This window comes from Beta vulgaris, chromosome 6 (assembly GCF_026745355.1).
Source record: "Beta vulgaris subsp. vulgaris cultivar EL10 chromosome 6, EL10.2, whole genome shotgun sequence".
In the NCBI taxonomy this organism is placed as follows: domain Eukaryota; kingdom Viridiplantae; phylum Streptophyta; class Magnoliopsida; order Caryophyllales; family Amaranthaceae; genus Beta; species Beta vulgaris.
This window is the reverse complement of record NC_079207.1, coordinates 28,135,029-28,154,247: the sequence shown is the minus strand read 5'-3', so window position 1 is coordinate 28,154,247 and position 19,219 is coordinate 28,135,029.

Below are 19,219 nucleotides of genomic sequence, written 5' to 3'. Positions count from 1 at the left end.
GTGCACATTTACGGGGTTGGAGTTTATGCTCTTTGTCCATACCTTGCTTACTTTTAAAGCTGAATTCTCATTTTACTGTTTGCTATGAGGTCAAGTTTGTTCTAGTATGGAAAATAATACCTTACGAGAAGGTTTATTGCAAATGATTTTGGAAACTTCTATCAATTTTACTATGATTAAAAGATTTTATCAGTAAGTCACTTTATGATTCTTTCTTGTCGAATTTCAGAGTTTTTGTCACATGATTATAAAAGTGATACGAAGATGGGTGAAAGCTAATTATAGTTACATCATTATGATTAACTGAGAGGTCACTAAAAGAATTATATGCTACTGGCTGCTGCTAGCTTGCATGCTGGCAGTAGCACTGGTTTTTTTTTTTAAAAAAAATTAGCCAAGTGCTCCGGTTGATAAGAAAAACCGGAGCACTTGATTCACAAGTGCTCCGGTTTTTTCTTATCAACCAGAGCACTTGGCTAATTTTGAGCATATAATACTCACAAGTGCTCCGGTTTTTAATACAACCGGAGCACTTGTGAGTCCAAGTGCTCCGGTTTTCAACCGGAGCACTTGATAAATGCTCAAGTGCTCGTATGGCGTCTGCTACGCGTCAAATACGGAGCACTTGTACGGTTTTTAACCGGAGCACTTGACGTTTTTTCCACTAGTGTAGGCAACTTAGGTTTCATCACCCCTTTCAGTAAGGGAATTATGCGGAGCCCCAACCCTCGTAAAGTGAAGGTACCATCGATCGAGTACTACGGGGGAGGACCACCGATCTTATCGACCACTAAGCAGCGTTCAAAGCTCAAATGAGCATGTAAACGGGAAGTGAAGCTGCATGGTGCAAGTTCCTCCCTACCACCCTGAAAGGGCTCGCTCTCACTTTACAGAACTTGCCCCCGGAAGCATCTCGAACTTCGCTGCCCTCAAGGCGGCATTCAAACAAAATTTCATAGCAAGAAGGAGACATTGAAAGACAAGCATTTATCTCATCTCTATAAGGCAACGGAGAGATGAGGATCTAGCATAATACATCAAGAGGTTGAACGAAGATCTTTGAAGGTCTCCAACCTCCAGGACAATGTGGCGTTCACCGCATTAATGTCCGGGCTTTACCTCTCGAGCAGGTTCAAGCTCAAAATCGCGGAAAGCGAGGTCTCTACATTCTTTGAAGCGATGAATCTCGCTCAAAAATTCATAAAGGCCTCCGACATCTACAAAACGCACGAAGAACCTAGCTCGAATAAAAGAAAACACGAGTATGTTCCTCGAGGGGACGCCCCAAGGGACGTCCCTCGAAAAGAAAGAGATAAGAAGCCTTGACAGGACGAGAACAAGCTTGACCCTCGATACAATCTCAACATAAGAGAAATCTACCTCGACATCAAGGAGAAATACACTCTTCCAAGCCCAACCCGATCCGAACTGCTGTCAATCGCAGAGATGAGAGACTTTGGTGAGAGTACCATCATGATTGTGGCCACACTACTCATGACGGCAGAGAAGTGAAAAGAGCATCAGACAAGGTGGCCGACGAAGGAAACCTAAACTGGTATCTAAAAGACCCAAAAGAGAAGAAGAAAGAGCCTCGAAATGAGAAGGAATACCGGAGTGATAAGACTGCTCGGTACATAAACGTCATTTTTGGAGGCTACAATTCAGCTGCTTAACCAGCTGCTCTTGAAAGAAACATCTCTACACCAAGAAACAAGAGACTGACGTCGCGACCACGACTACTTTCAGGGTAGGCCGAGTGTTTTGATCGATAGTGGGAGCTCCGCGGACATCATAACAATGGACTGCCTGACAAAATAGAAATATCAGGAAGCTAACCTGACCCCCATCAACCAGCCTCTGGTTGGGTTTGGAGGATGAGGTGTTTATTATATATCGATTATTAACTCCAATCCCCTTAGTTTTGATAGTCGATTTGAGCTCTTTTAAATTCGTTTCTCGTGTGATTTGATGTGTTTAGAGTTATTTTTGTGTGTTACATATTTTGGTGCAAATTAGGCATTTGGTGCCTTTATTTAAGTTGCCAAACAAGATTGCAGTGGTCACATAGGGTCCAAATAAGATCTGGGAGATTGCACGAGTGATTTGGATAAATTACACGAAAAAAGGAATGAAAAATAACACTCGCCCGATCGACCGGGTGGTTTGGCCCGACTGGAAGAGCCACGAAACAGACTTGATAGTATGTTCAATTCACCCGGCTAACCGGGCAACCAAAAGGTCAAAACTACTTACGCACCCGATCGTGCGGATTTCCTCTTTTGTCGTAGTTCTCAATCACCGTCACCCGACCGACGGTTTTTCGGGACGGTTAGATTTGCCTTTTTTTAGCCAGATTTGTAAAAAGTATAAATAGTTTTTAGTATTTTATTAGAGGATCTTAATTTCTGCGTTTTTAGGTTTAAACACTTAGTTTTCTCTCTCTAGCTTTGTATTTACTCTTGCCTTTGAGGATTATAAAGATCGTTGATTTCGTTTTCATTGTTCTTCAATCATTCGGTATCCCTCTTTACTTTGTTTATTTTGATGAATTTTCCTATTTCCATTATTTTTATTGAGGTTTTACATGAGTAGAATCACTCAAAGATTTTATCTCAAGTCAGATGAAGAAGACCCATACAGATTTGTCCAATTAAAAAACTACATCATCAAAGTGATGTTCATGGGTGCTATAACAAGACCTATGATTACTAGTGATGGAGTGATCATATAGGATGGCAAAATTGATATTTTTCCATTTATTGAAGCTGTGGAAGCTCAAAGGTGGAGTGTGAACAGAGAGAGAGGGACTTTAGAGAACAAAGCAATAAAACACATCATAAAGGAAGTGATTAAGAACATGACCATTACAAAGTTACTACAACAATCAGAGCTAAATGGCCATCTTTTGGATGTAAATTTATTTGGATTCAGCAAGATAACGCAAGACCCCATATTTAACCAAATGATCCACAATTTCTAGAGGAAGCAACAAAGGATGGATTTGATATGCATCTAATTTCTCACCCCCCTCAATCACTTGATCTAAATTCTTTGGATTTAGGTTTTTTCAAGGCTATACAATCTCTACAACATCAAAAGCATGGACAACTTAGTGGAGAGTGTGAAACAAGCATGTGAATGTCATGATCCACGACTCATAAATTACACTTGGTTATTATTAATGTATGTGATGGTTGAGATTCTGAAGGTAAAGGGTGGAAACAACTACAAAGGTCTTCATAAAGGAAACAAGAAGCTACATAGATTGGGTCTTCTACTAACAGGAGTCACAATTCCTCTCGAGTTGGTAGATGACACAATCTCATACCTAAATGAAGGCATAGTTACTATTAGAAGGGAAGTTTGTGAAGATGTAGTCGGTTCAAATTCAGCATCTACAAGTGCTGCCATAGCATAAATGGACAGTCAGATTTCACAACATAGAGTCAGATTTCACAACATAGAGTCAGATTTCACAATATACATGCAAATCACAAAATTCTCTAACTTGAGCAAGGTAAGGCTCTCTTATTTAGTTAATTATAACTTTTATAAGTTGAGCAAGATAGGCTCATTTATTTTCTAAATCATAAATTGTTGTAACTAACTTGAGCAAGATAAGCTCATTTATTTTTTAAATCATAAATTGCTGTAACTAACTAGAGCAAGATACGCTCATTTATTTTGTAAATGATAAATAATTTAAACACTTTTTTTGTGGATAAAGTTCATGGACTTTTTTTTGTGTATAAAGTAATTAAGATCCAATATACAAAACTACTGTGGTGAAACACTCTTTATCATCAAAAATCTAGCAACAACATTTTTAAAGGCAGCTAGTAGTCAAGCAAACCAGTTCTGAAAGCAACATTTTCAAACCCAATGCAACATTTTTGTATTACCAGATGCACAATAGTAGTCAAACAAACCAATTCTCAAAGCATGAAGCCACAATTACTACAAAATGTCTAACAACATTCACATCCATTTTTTCCATATTCTGGGACTCACAAATTACTATCCCAAATAATTTTGCTCACAACATTATACAACAATATAAAGTTTCCAACAAAACCATGTCAAAAACAACCAAAATAATCCCAAAATCATGAGCAACTTTCTACTAAAACTGAAACTAACAGATAGATGCTTATCGAGTTGAACATTCTGGCCAATTATTAGGGGCTTGCGTTTCATCTGAGTCGTATCCAATTTTCGGTGAAGATGGTGGTGGTGGATATTCGGTTGGAGAGGAGGGACGAAAATACCTTGTCCTCTTGTTACTAGTGTCTTTTTCATACTCAGGTGTATCCGGGGCTACTTCACCCATGAAACCCACTCTAGTTGGTAGTGTTTTTGGGACAATCTCTTCAGCATTGCCGCTACTTTCGTCTTCGCCATCAGATCTCCAATTATCATAATCGAAGTTTTTCTCTCAAATCATAAAAATCATTATCTTCATGAGAAAGATCAAAGTCGTCCTCCTCTTTGAAGCTAGATCGATGTCGCATAGGGTGCTTCAACTTCATCAATTTTACGTATTCCTCATCACTTTCAGAAGAATAATGATAGTAATAGGGATCCATAGATAAAAATTTAATACAGAGAAAGAGAGAGAAGATCGAAAAAAATCCAAAAAAAAAATTGACGGTTTCTAGGGTTCTTGAAGAGTGAATTGAATAGATCGAAGCTCATAACAACGGCGCATAATGGATTGAATAAGTAAATTCTCCATAAATTGGAAGGGAGAAGATCGAAATGGTGAGGATCAAAGTTTTAGGGTTCTTAAAATTGAAGAACCGAGACTAGATGTTACTAGATTTTGGGGATTTGATTTCAGTAAATTGGGGGGGGGGGGGATAAGGAAACTACTCATCTAATTTTCTTTTTAAAAGGTACAGGTAATGGGGAGATAGGTGGGTAGATTTAATAATGGTTGGAAGATTAATAAATGGGAGGGAATGGTTAGTAGGTGAATAATTAATATTGGAAGTTAATAGTAAGGGCAAAAAGGTAATTTTATGCAATGAAATCTTACCAAAAAAGGAAATGGTGCAACTATTATGACATTTCGAAAAAGGAATACGTGCAACTATTTTGAAATGGAGGAAGTATATGTTAATTATACTTTTAAATTAAATTCAAATTTAAACTAATAGGTAAAATTTGGCAACACTGAATTCCTTAATTCTAAGACCTTGCAAAAGATTATATGTAATTGTAGTATATAATTTTATTAACAAATCTCAATTAGTACCAACATATCAAACCCATGCAAAAATAAAAAATAACCATATGCAAAAATAATTATTTTAAGCACTTTTGAAAGATTATACTTTTATATATATCTATGCATATTTTTTCTAATTTGTTAGTCGTTCTAATATATTATTTAGAAGATTTATTTCTACGTATATATTGCTTGTTTTTTGTTAAAAAAATTGGATTTATAAATGACATGTACAACTATAATCATTTTTTTTTCCAGTTTTTTCACCATATACTCCTGACAATTGTTTTTACACCATATACCCTTTCAAGTTCCCAAATTCCACCATATGCCCTTCACTTTTCGAAAAATATGCCCACTTACCCTTAATGACTAACGACGTTAATGTCCATTAGTCATTAACTCCTAATCCCTCTAACCCAAGTTAACTAACCTAAACCCTAACCCTCTCTAGCCTAATTAATCCTAAACCCTACTCTGATATCCCCTTAACCCTAATTAACCATAAACCTACCCTAACCACCCACCCACCACCCCTCCCTCCATCCCTACCCCACTCCTTCCCCCACCCCAGCCGCAACCCCCTTCCCTTTTCCCCCGGCAACCCCACTCCACCCCCTCCGATCCCCTTTGCCCGGAAACCCCACCCCCTTCTCCGCTCCCGCGCAACCACCACACCCTGAACCCAACGCCACCACACCAACGAGAAACGCCACCACACCACCCCTAAAGCTCCCCCATACACAAAGTCGAAGGACAAAAACAGAGACTGGCAATCCCCCTTCCCACATCCCTCTCCCATTCGAAAAATAGAGACCGGCAAACGAAATAGAGGAGACTTTCAAAAATAAGAGGTGCGTTTCGGCGAAATAGAGGAGAGAATCCGATGGGGTGGGGTCCGAAAATTAGTGGGTGGTGGGGGCGAAAATCCGATGGGGTGGGGTCACAAGTGCGAAAATCTTGTCGGGTGGTGGGTGGCGGTGCAGCGGTGGGGGTGGTGGGCTGGCGAGGTTGCGGCTGGTGGTGACGGGGGTGATGGGCTGGTGGGGTTGGGGTTGTTGGGTTGGTGGGCTGGTGGGATGGTGGGCTTTTAGGTTTAGTTAGGCATTTAGGGTTTATTATTATTTTTAAGGTTATTTAGGATTTAAGATAGTTAATTAGGATTAGGAGAGGATAGGGCCTAATGACTAACGGAAGTGTAACACGGATAGTCAAAAGGGTAAGTTGATGTATTTTTCTAAAAGTGAGGGGTATATGATGTGGAAAGTTGAAAGGGTATACGGTGCAAAAAAAAATTGTCAGAGGTAAATGGTGAAAAAACCGTTAATTTTTTAATGTACCATTAATCGAAATAATTCTAACTGAAGTTGCATGATCTCTCCCTTAGATGCCCAAAACTATAAGTTAGTATTGCGGACTCGGGGTTGTCGGTCTTTGTATTAGTTTTTTTTTTCTTGAAAAAAAGTGTCATTGCATTAGCTTTTGCGCTATGGCTAAGCCTTGGTTATTTATGTTTTTTGCTTATTAGTGTATTAGTATTGTTTATAGAACCCGTATGCAAACAATGTCACTTGTCAGGTTGGAGTATAATTGTGTGTGACTTACCATGTCCGTGTAATGTAGGCAATATCTTGTATTTTTTTTTTTTTTAATACTTTTAGATCGTAAGAAAAAGCATTATACTGAGTTGTAATCTATCAAATGTCAATTTAGTCCAAAATTAGTAGGAATGGCTTTTTGATAAACTGGGAGTAGGTATTCTTTTCATTTTAGTTTTCCAATACGTTGAGATGTGGTTAGAATCCTTCTCGTCGCCGATATCAAAAAATGGAAAAAAATATATGCTATAAAATATATATTTTTTTTTCTAAGGCTGATAGTAAACAAGTAAAACCATTACAAATATATTTTCTCATAATGAAATTAATTTAAAAGAAGGCATATTTTTCCTCATATATACAATACTTTGCAAGTTATGATATGTTTTATTTCATTTGTTTATTTATTAACATAAAGTTTAAATGGTAGGGATTTGAATGAAACGGAAAATACTGGGTGACCAAGTTAAGGCCATATGTTCAAACCTTCCTTCAAGAAGCAAACAAATTGTTCGATTTGTCGATGTTCATACTAGGAGATCGGGTATCTGCAAGGAAGATGCTTGACATACTTAATCCTAAGGATATGTATTATGCACATTCGCAAGTGCTTCCAAGAGAAGACTGTGTGACACTATTAAAAAAAGCGCTAGATCTTGCATCATTGCATGAAAGAGTTCTTTTAATAGTTGATAAAACAAAAGATGCTTGGGACAATGATACTAAAAGTGTGATTGAAATACAATCATACGACTTTTTTGATGACATATCATTAGATAACAGGTCTTTGTCGAGACGTTTGATAGATGAAAGTGAAAAGTACGGAGAATTAGCGAGACTCCGAGAAACTTAAAGAAGATTCATGCTCAATTCTACCGGAGGACAAGGAAGGACAATATCATGAATGTCGGATGTAAAGGAAGCAATTGCCAAAGTAAAAGAGACAATCTGAAGTGAGGTTTGAGTTTAGTAATGAACTAAAGCCAAAGTTCGAATGGCGTTAGAACTATATAATTGAGGTTGTAAATAAAAGGATTTGCCAAGAGTATTTTGTTTTTCATTATTTTACTTCTAAATTAGTTGCTACACTCCTAGGATATAATAGTAAATCTTTATTTAGTTTATTTATAATTTCTTATATGGTTAAGTAATCTATCTTGAACAAAAGATAAGTATAATATTAATTAGCTAAGTTTTGTTTCGGTAAGTAAAATCTTGAGTGATAGTACAGTGTTTTTTAAAATATGGCATTAAATTTTATCTAATTCAATGCTATTAATGATCTATAAAAAAACCTATTTCATTCTTCCGTAAATTTATAACACGACATAGTTCTTTTTTTTTTTCTTTGAGCCACTTCAATAAAAATCAAAATTATTTACATCATATCCTACCACGAACATAAAATTCAACACTAAATCGACAATTATTGTATGCAAATACAAAAGGACTTGAATTTTTTTTCAGAAAATCAATTTTATTACATCTCATCAATGATTCATCAGATAGAGAACCATAAGAGGATGAACAACAATACAATTTATTATTACAAATACATTACTTATAAAACCCAAAATAGCCATTTAATAAAGCTATTACCCTGAACAAGGAGGATCATATTCACAAACTACAAAAGGCCAACCAGCCCACAAAGTAAGTAGCACATCCGATAATTTACTCTCCTTACAAACCACTTGTTTGTATTGCTTACACTCCTTTCCATTCTTACACACATTTGATTGTTGATCATAATTTTCCTTCTGCTGCACCCACTGGCTCACAGCATCGATGATCCTAAATGCCGCGTATCCTCCCGCCGTGTTCTCCCCATATGGTCCGCCTGACTTCATTGTGTTATCACATTTTGCTTGACTTTATCGGCAAACTGTTGGGCGAATGACGCCAATGTTTGGTTCCATACAAGCGGAGCAACCCCAACTTGAGCACGGACCGTGTTGTGAGCTTCTACGAACTGTTTTTGGTCATCTTCAGCATGTGATTTCAGAAAACTTGAGGAAAAAATGATGCACAAAAGACAAACGAATAGTTTCATTTTGATTGACAAAAAAATAAGGAAGTTGTGGGATGTTGGAGAATTTCAAGGGGATTATATGTGAAATGACTTGATGACTATTAATAGGGTTAAAGTTTAATTTAGTCATGTCTTTTTATATCGTTTTAATCTATTGTCTCTGAAATTTATGATTTTCATGGTTGTTAATTATGCAAATAAAGCTTAAGTTTGGTTGGCCAAATTTGGAAATTCAACATAAAATACTTCTAAACCTACCACGTAAACAAAAGTTAAGAGTTTGGGGACTTTGCCTCACTCTATCACTAATATAAATACTTGTCCTAATTATTTCAATTTGTTAATTAAGGTTTTAAATAGTGTTTTTTGACAATATTTCCATCGAACTCCCCGCTATTTCTTCCTCAAATATGCTTATTTGCTTACATGCTGTACGTTGCAATATGATACAAAATCTACGGTGCATATTACAATAACTTTTTATTGAATCATATTTAAAAATATGTACTACATCACAAAACGTCACACGTATACAAGCAATGTAGACATTATGTGGATTTGTTTAGTACTTTGTCAAGATTTTAGCACTCGTCTACGTAATCAAGATGGTATGCTCAAACTGCGCAGTAGGACTACAGTCATCTGTAATAGTAGTCCATTTATCACCCCATGTAATACAATCAATGCTTCCCATCGTAAGAATTGGGTCTGCATTTAAGAAAGGGTGCCAATTAAAATTCACAGAGCAACATATTCAGTTCTCTGGTATACACAGTAACAATTCTAATAAAGCTGATCTAGAAAGATCAATGTAATCCAAAATAAGTAAAAGGCTTGTTCGACAAGCAAAAAAGGGCAAACCGATAACAACTCCTCTCGTTACCCTCACATTGAGAGTGGATGTCTACTCTCTGTCACGAGTGGATGTCAACTCTCTGACACGAGTGGATGATCTAGGGTGCTCTAATAGAATTAACCATAAGGCTTGTTAGACAAGAAAAAAAGGGTAAACCGCTAACAACTCCTCTTGTTATCCTCACATTGAGAGTGGATGTCTACTCTCTGACACGAGTTTATCATCTCTCTACTAGAGCACCCTGTCAACTTTTCATCCACCTAACTAGACCTTGAAACAAAATTGCAAAGCATCCTTTAAATGAAATAGCCATCTAAATGGACCCATTTGCGTCGCATAAACACGGAAACGACGCAGAAATACTATTTGCGTCGCACTCAATGAAAAGTGCGACGCACAACATGGGTCCAGATCATAAAAAGAAAATTTGCGTCAAACAGTTTGAAGCACGCGACGCAAATGATCAAACAATGTGCGTCGCACGTGCCCAAGTGTGCGACGCAAATTATTATTTTGCATCGGACCCGAAGCCCATGCGACGCACATTAATTGGGCCGCCCTCTTAACCTAAAACTTCACTCTATCTCTTAACCTAAAAATTCAATCAGTTGGACGCACATCTTCCAGCCGCTTCTTTCTCTCTCTCCCTCTCTCTCTCTCTTTCTCTCCCCCTCTCTCTCTCTCACTGGAAGTTCGTTCGCTTCAGTTTTACAAGTTCGTTCGCTTCAGTTTTAGAAGTTCGTTCGAAGTAGATCATCGAAAGCACCGATGAAATCACCGATGAAGTTCGTTCGAAGTTCGTTCGCATTTCATTTTTTCTTTGCCACCGATGGAAATAGATCATCTCATCATCGAAAGCACCGATGAAATCGATCAGGTTTCTTTCTTTTTCTTTATTTTTCTTTGTTTAATCGTTTCATTTCGTGTTTTCAGATCTTAAAATTTCGTTTATTTTTCAGATCTAGTCCGATGAAGGTTCTTCCACCACTCGCATTTCACGTCCTCTTTATTACTCCCCTTCTGCACTTCTTCTTCCTCTGTAAGCGAGAAAAAAGATCTAATTTTTTCCTTCGTTTTTTTTCATTTTTACATTGTTTAGATCTAATTTTTTCATTTTTTCATTGTCTTCGAGTTTTATACTTCTGAAATTATTTTCTTCTGTTATTTTACTTTTTAGATCTGATTTTTTATTGACTTGTTTTTTCTTACTTTCATTTGCAGATTTGTTTTTTTGGTTTCTCTGGAAGTTTTCTTCGTCAGAAATCGAAGGAAATTGATAGAATTTTGCGTCTTTCTACTCTGGATCTCTGATTTTTTATATTATTTTGTGTTCGAGTTGTAAATTATAGAATTTTGGTGGTTTAATGTATTGTGTTGGACTTGTAAATTATAAAATTATTGAATTTTGCGTCTTTCTGAAATTTCTACTCTACTCTAGATCTGCGTTTCGATTTCAATCTTCTACTCTTCTACTGTTCGAGAATCATCTTTGCAGTATATTGTAGGTCTAAAAAAATTTTTTTTTTTATTAAAATAGTAATTTGCGTCGCACATAGCCCGAGGTGCGACGCAAATCACTAATGTGCGTCGCACCCTAGGCAATGTGCGACGCACATTACCCTCTGCACTACTCTAAATTGGGCTGAGATAGCCATCTGCGTCGCACCGTATACGAGTGCGACGCAAATAGCTGAACCATCTGCGTCGTTTCCGCATACGACGCAGATCGTTTCCGAGTCATTTGCGTCGAGGGCTTTGGCGTCGCACCACAGTCCGACGCAAATAGGCGCCTCACATCCGACGCAAATTGCCTTTTTTGTACTAGTGGCACCCTGTCAACTTTTCATCATCCTAACTAGACCTTGAAGCAAAATTGCAAAGCATCCATTAAATGAAATAGCCATCTAAATGGACCCTCGCAATTCAGAAAATATGCACACATTATAAAACAAATAAACATAAGCATGCTTCAGAACGTATATCTGCATAAAACTCAACTACACAAGATTTTTTTTAATAATGAACCATATGGGACATCATTACTAACATCACTCAATCAGACCTCATGATATGGGTGCATGGTGGGCGTATGTTTCATGTTTGTTTATGCTTGTTTGTATCACTAGCTGCATTACAGACTGCAGGTTTCAATTTTAGTAATTATATTGATGCTCTTACCAATTGTAAACGTTAGCCTTCAACCATTTCACCTGGACGTCTATTTCCTGTCAATATAATATACAACAAAATAAGAGAGAACAATGAAGCATTGAAATTTGAGGCAGAAGACCTATTTTCACTAGCCAAACTGATTGTGCATGTAAACATAAAGGCATAGAAGTTACCATAAAATTTCTTTTAATACCTTAGCAAAATGTACAAAGCGTTTCTTATTAGTAAATGAATGTGTGCACTATGTTACAAGCACTTGGCAAGGCGTTTCCCCTTTGTTCAAAAATTATAACAAGTTAATGGCCTAAATAATAGAGTCCAGATACTCACACCTAGAGCACCCATATTCGGATTCAGAGCGTTAAGTCTCTATTGGTACTTACAGTATCATGGTGACAAAGTTATATTTGAAATTTTTTTATCCGAATAACAAAGATTAACAATAACAAATTCATAATTCACACAAATGATCCGATATTCATAAATCATAAGTCTCAAAAATATCAATGAAAATTAGATGAAATAAATAGTAAGAATAAAAACAAAAGTCCAGGCTACCAGCAAACATCCCACCCCAATTTCAACCAAACTGAATCAAATCCCTCACAATGTTCCAATTTTCGCCTTGTTACAACATGGCGAAATGTCCGCGGCAGAAAGGGGGGCTGCCACGTAAAAATTGAGATATATTCACATTAAATAATCATTTCCTAATATAGGACTTTATAAAACTAAAATGCTATAGCTACATAGCTTGCTCTTGTTAATGATCAGTACAGATAAAGCTAGCAAAATTATCATACGAATGTCTTTTGGTGTATGAAAAGCAAGGCATGCAAAATACTTACTATGATGGTATATGACGGGCTCAGATTGAAATACAGTTCCAACACCATGGCCAACAAATCGGTCCACCACACCATAGTTATACTTTTCAGCATGGTCACTGTAAAGTGAAGTTGAAAAATACATTAAACAAAAACAGAAACATTGCAGCTACATATCTGTCATAAAAGAGTGAATTTAAAACACAAGACTGCACAGTATTTTTTTTTTTTTTCTAAATTAAAGTACAAGGAAAAATTTAGGGAATCCTTCTCTCAAGACTCAAGGTAGTTAAGACTGCACAGGTTTTACCATTCAAAACTCAAAAACATATGATTGCATTGGCCCTTAGTTTGGATATGACAACTAAATTAGCCAATTTGTGGAGAACAGTAAACGAAAAGTCAGATATAAGATAGAACACTGCCCAGTAGAATGCAAACAACCTCTAAATCTGGTACCAAGGTTTTGAAAAGTAGCAACTGCACACATTAGCCTTTAGTCTTCCAGGATCAATAAGTTTTTTTTAGTGATTAATTGAGTTGGGTAAAGAAAACGATATTAGAGTAGCATCAAATCTCTATTTTGTACCTTGCATCCTTTAAGATTCTATTTTGCCCATTAAATTAGAACCAGCATTATTCAAACAATACGGATCCTTTTGGTAAATATACATGGCTGGTAAAAAAAAACTTTAAACTGTCAAGTCATTCATAACCATTTCCTTGTCATACTTAGGAATTGCCTCTAAAAGATTTAAATTATATTTTTTGAAGAATAAGTAGTTGAAAAATACTACAAAGAAGTTTGTTCGCCAAGATGCTTGTAGAAAGATTAGAAAAGTAAGAGAATAGTATTGGCAACTTGACAGCTGCTGTGAGCTAACAAGATATTTTATAAATGATAAGTACTAGTTGTACCACTCTCGTACTACATAGTCTACTAAATAGACAATACAGGAATTCAAATATATATTCCAGAAATCACACATATAGTAAGTGCCCAAGAACTAATCTTTTTGAAGCGGTTTTTTCACCAGGTACCCCTGTACTTTATCAAAATTCATGGGATACCCCTAATTTTAGAAAAATGCATCAGGTCTCCTTATTATTTTCACAAAATACATGAAATGCCCTTACTGACTAACGGTGTTAAGTTTCCGTTAGTCATTAGGGTTAGTTAACCCCTTTAATTCTAATTAACCCCTTTAATCCTAATCCTAAAATCCTAAAAGTAACCCTAACCCCCACCTAGAACCCTAACTCTAATCACCCAACCACCCCTTTCCCCACCCCACCCTTCCTCCACCCCCTGCAGCCCACCCCCCACACACACGTTGCCACCCCCCTCGCCACCCCCTCCTGCACCTGCCGCAACCTCTCCCCTGCACCCTGTAGCCCACCTACCCTCGTAGCCACCCCTTTTCCCTTCTCTCATTTCGCTGCTTCCTCTTCGTGAACCATCGCATCACCACCTTCGTTGTCTCCTCGCTTGTTGCCGCCGCGAAACAACACAACACCCCCCCTCCCCTTCGATCTCCCTCCTTCGCGTGTGTTTTTTGTTTTTGGCTGAGAAGAGAGCCACAACCGCTAAGGTGGGGGAGGGAAATTCAACGGGATTCGACGGGGGGGGGACTGTGACGAAAATCGACAGGGGTGGGGAGGGAGTTCGCAGAAATCGCCGGGGATGGGGGAGGGAGTTCGACGGAAATCGATAAGATGGGGGAGGGACTTTGACGGAAATCGACGGGGTAGGGGGAGTTCGACGGAAATTGATAAGTTGGGGAGGGGGCTGCGGGGGTAGGGGAGGGGAGCTGCAAGTGGTGGTGAGAGGGTGGGGCCGATGAGGGTGGGGGAGGGGTGGTGGACTGGTGGTTAGGGTTTAGGTTAGATTTAAGATTAAGGTTAGGGGTAGGTGTAAGGATTAGGGTTAGGATTAAGGCTTAATTAGGCTTTAAAATGATTAATTAGGGTTAATGATTAACGGAAACTTGACACTGTTAGTCTTAAGGGCATATCATGCATTTTGTAGAAATAAAAAGGGTAGCTGGTGCATTTTTTGAAAATTAGGGGAAGCACATAAATTTTGAAAAACCATAGGGGTAGCTGTTAAAAAACCCTTTTTGAAGCCAATACCTGATTGTCTTTCCAAATTTTTTGAAGCTGACACCATCTTTGCATACATCTATTCCTTTCTCTAAACATTCTTCGGTTACCTAAGTGCAAAATCAGATCATTCATGCATGATTACTGTTTATAAATAGCTAGTATAAGGTAGCTGAAGATATTTTGCCGAAAGAATATCTCAAAATTTGAGTAAATATTGAAATTCTATTTTTCAAACTACATTTTTAATTTACAAAGAAAACAAAATCTCCAAATAAACCTTTGCATCCCATAGCACCTGTTTGGGCCATTAAGTTCTTAATGGGCCCTACTCATTCTCAAACCTTGTGCCAGCCTGGCAAAGCACCTAGTGGGTCCCACCTATCGCCAGGCATTGTGCCAGCCTAATAGGGCATCTTTTCACACATTCCAAAGCCTATAAATAGGGATCAAATCCCCATTTATTGAGGTAATGAATTTAGACAACCCACTTCACATTTACAGATTAAAGCAATTAACTGACTTGATCATCGGAGGGGAGATCCCGGATACATCCCCGGGGTAGTCTCACTCTTCTTTTTGCAGGGCCCACGTCATTTCCCGAGTAACCGGTAACCATCATCAGCCATCAACTCCTAATCTCGATTCATCCCCCATCTTACATGTTTTTACCCGAAACAAGTTGGCGCCGTATGTGGGAGTATTGAACAAAAAGTCATGGCCAACACTCGGAGAACGCGACGAAGCCGAAGACCCCCGAGATCATCACACCAAATGGGACACCGTACCTTGAGGTAGCTGACGAAATGGCGGGAGACCATCACCAGGCTCTGTCCTTTCTTCTAGACACCAGCATATCCTTGAGAAGGTCCACCCTCGAGAGGCGACTAGTGCTGTAAACCTTGGGAACCTCGACAGAGGATAGTCTTGCCTCGAGTCGAGCCCCCTCGATTTGAACAACCAAGTCCTAACCATGTCACCTAGCAATACCTCCAACAGCTCGCAGATCGCCTCGGTGATAATCTGGAGCAAAACCTTAGGGTAGTCAAGCTGAACTTTCAGAATGGAGAGGAGCGCACATCAACTTGGCCCCCATCCTTCGATTAATCCCGGGACAGCCTTGGCGAGGCCATCTCGACAGCTGACGCCAGATTATCGCACTCGATCCCTCGAACTCTACTCGAGCTCCTCAAGTATCCGCTCGAGATTCTCCTAATAGACGGGACGCGAGGCACGTCATCAACGAACACCACCTCACGAATGATATGTGGGACGCCCGGGAGGTCCTGAATAAAGGACGGGCACAGACGAAGGAAGGAGAAATTCCCTCAAACCCTAGCCGGGAACAGAGGGAATCTCGACAGCAAAAGAGGGACAGCAGGGAAAGTGAACAACGGTCGAGCAGCTCAGAGCCTACCGAAGAGTCTGAAGCCCAAATAGGCAATTTAGGCTTCATTACCCCTTTCAGTGAGGGAATTATGCGGACCACCAACCCTCGTAAAGTGAAAGGAAAGCAAACAAGGGTCGAGCAGCTCTGAGCCTACCAAAGAGTTTGAAGCCCAAATAGCACTAGTGGAAAAAACTGCATGTGCTACTTGTCAAGTGCTTCGGTTGAATAATCAACCCAAGCACTTGTGAATATTTTAATATTAAAAATTCACAAGTACACATTTACGGGGTTGGAGTTTATGCTCTTTGTCCATACCTTGCTTACTTTTAAAGCTGAATTCTCATTTTACTGTTTGCTATGAGGTCAAGTTTGTTCTAGTGTGGAAAATAATACCTTACGAGAAGGTTTATTGCAAATGATTTTGGAAACTTCTATCAATTTTACTATGATTAAAAGATTTTATCAGTAAGTCACTTTATGATTCTTTCTTGTCGAATTTCAGAGTTTTTGTCACATGATTGTAAAAGTGATGCGAAGATGGGTGAAAGCTAATTATAGTTACATCATTATGATTAACTGAGAGGTCAATAAAAGAATTATATGCTACTGGCTGCTGCTAGCTTGCATGCGGGCAGTAGCACTGGTTTTTTTTTAAAAAAAAAAAATTAGCCAAGTGCTCCGGTTGATAAGAAAAACCGGAGCACTTGATTCACAAGTGCTCCGGTTTTTTCTTATCAACCAGAGCACTTGGCTAATTTTGAGCATATAATACTCACAAGTGCTTCGGTTTTTAATACAACCGGAGCACTTGTGAGTCCAAGTGCTCTGGTTTTCAATCGGAGCACTTGATAAATGCTCAAGTGCTCGTATGGCGTCTGTTACGCGTCAAATACGGAGCACTTGTACGGTTTTTAACCGGAGCACTTGACGTTTTTTCCACTAGTGTAGGCAACTTAGGTTTCATCACCCCTTTCAGTGAGGGAATTATGCGGAGCCCCAACCCTCGTAAAGTGAAGGTACCATCGATCGAGTACTACGGGAGAGGACCACCGATCTTATCGACCACTAAGTAGCGTTCAAAGCTCAAATGAGCATGTAAACGGGAAGTGAAGCTGCATGGTGCAAGTTCCTTCCTACCACCCTGAAAGGGCTCGCTCTCACTTGGTTTACAGAACTTGCCCCCGGAAGCATCTCGAACTTTGCTGCCCTCAAGGCGGCATTCAAACAAAATTTCATAGCAAGAAGGAGACATTGAAAGACAAGTATTTATCTCATGTCTATAAGGCAACGGAGAGATGAGGATCTAGCATAATATATCAAGAGGTTGAACGAAGATCTTTGAAGGTCTCCAACCTCAAGGACAATGAGGCGTTCACCGCATTAATGTCCGGGCTTTACCTCTCGAGCAGGTTTAAGCTCAAAATTGCGAAAAGCGAGGTCTCTACATTCTTTGAAGCGATAAATCTCGCTCAAAAATTCATACAGGCCTCCGACATCTACAAAACGCACGAAGAACCTAGCTCGAATAAAAGAAAACACGAGTATGTTCCTCGAGGGGACGCCCCAAGGGACGTCCCTCGAAAAGAAAGAGATAAGAAGCCTTGACAGGACGAGAACAAGCTTGACCCTCGATACAATCTCAACATAAGAGAAATCTACCTCGACATCAAGGAGAAATACACTCTTCCCAAGCCCAACCCGATCCGAACTGCTGTCAATCGCAGAGATGAGAGACTTTGGTGAGAGTACCATCATGATTGTGGCCACACTACTCATGACGGCAGAGAAGTGAAAAGAGCATCAGACAAGGTGGCCGACGAAGGAAACCTAAACTGGTATCTAAAAGACCCAAAAGAGAAGAAAAGAGCCTCGAAATGAGAAGGAATACCGGAGTGATAAGACTGCTCGGTACATAAACGTCATTTTTGGAGGCTACAATTCAGCTGCTTAACCAGCTGCTCTTGAAAGAAACCTCTCTACACCCAGAAACAAGAGACTGACGTCGCGACCACGGCAACTTTCAGGGTAGGCCGAGTGTTTTGATCGATAGTGGGAGCTCCGCGGACATCATAACAATGGACTGCCTGACAAAATAGAAATATCAGGAAGTTGACCTGACCCCCATCAACCAGCCTCTGGTTGGGTTTGGAGGATGAGGTGTTTATTATATATCGATTATTTACTCCAATCCCCTTAGTTTTGATAGTCGATTTGAGCTCTTTTAAGCTTGTTTCTCGTGTGATTTGATGTGTTTAGAGTTATTTTTGGGTGTTACATATTTTTGTGCATATTAGGCATTTGGTGCCTTTATTTAAGTTGCAAAACAAGATTCCAGTGGTCACATAGGGTCCAAATAAGATCTGGGAGATTGCACGAGTGACCTGATAGTATGTTCAATTCACCCGGCTAACCGGGCAACCAAAAGGTCAAAACTATTTACGCACCCGATCGGGCGGATTTCCTCTTTTGTCGTAGTTCTCAATCACCGTCGCCCGACCGACAGTTTTTCGGGACGGTTAGATTTGCCTTTTTTAGCCAGATTTGTAAAAAGTATAAATAGTTTTTAGTATTTTTTATTAGAGGATCTTAATTTCTGCGTTTTTAGGTTTCAACATTTAGTTTTCTCTCTCTAGCTTTGTATTTACTCTTGCCTTTGAGGATTATAAAGATCGTTGATTTCGTTTTCATTGTTCTTCAATCATTCGGTATCCCTCTTTACTTTGTTTATTTTGATGAATTTTCCTATTTCCATTATTTTTATTGAGTTTATTATTATCATGAGTGAGTAGCCTTTTTCTAGGGCTCAGAGAGGGAAGCCATGTTTATACCTTTTTTTTTATTGTGGTTTAAAGTTCTTCGATATTTAGATTGAATTAGACTAATTATTATTGATTTATTATGCTTGTTTTATTCTTGTAATTGCACAATATCATGAGTTATATTTAGCTAATAGGATTTTATTTATTAGATGCTTGTTATTCGAACCTCAATCCAAGGATTGTTGAACTATA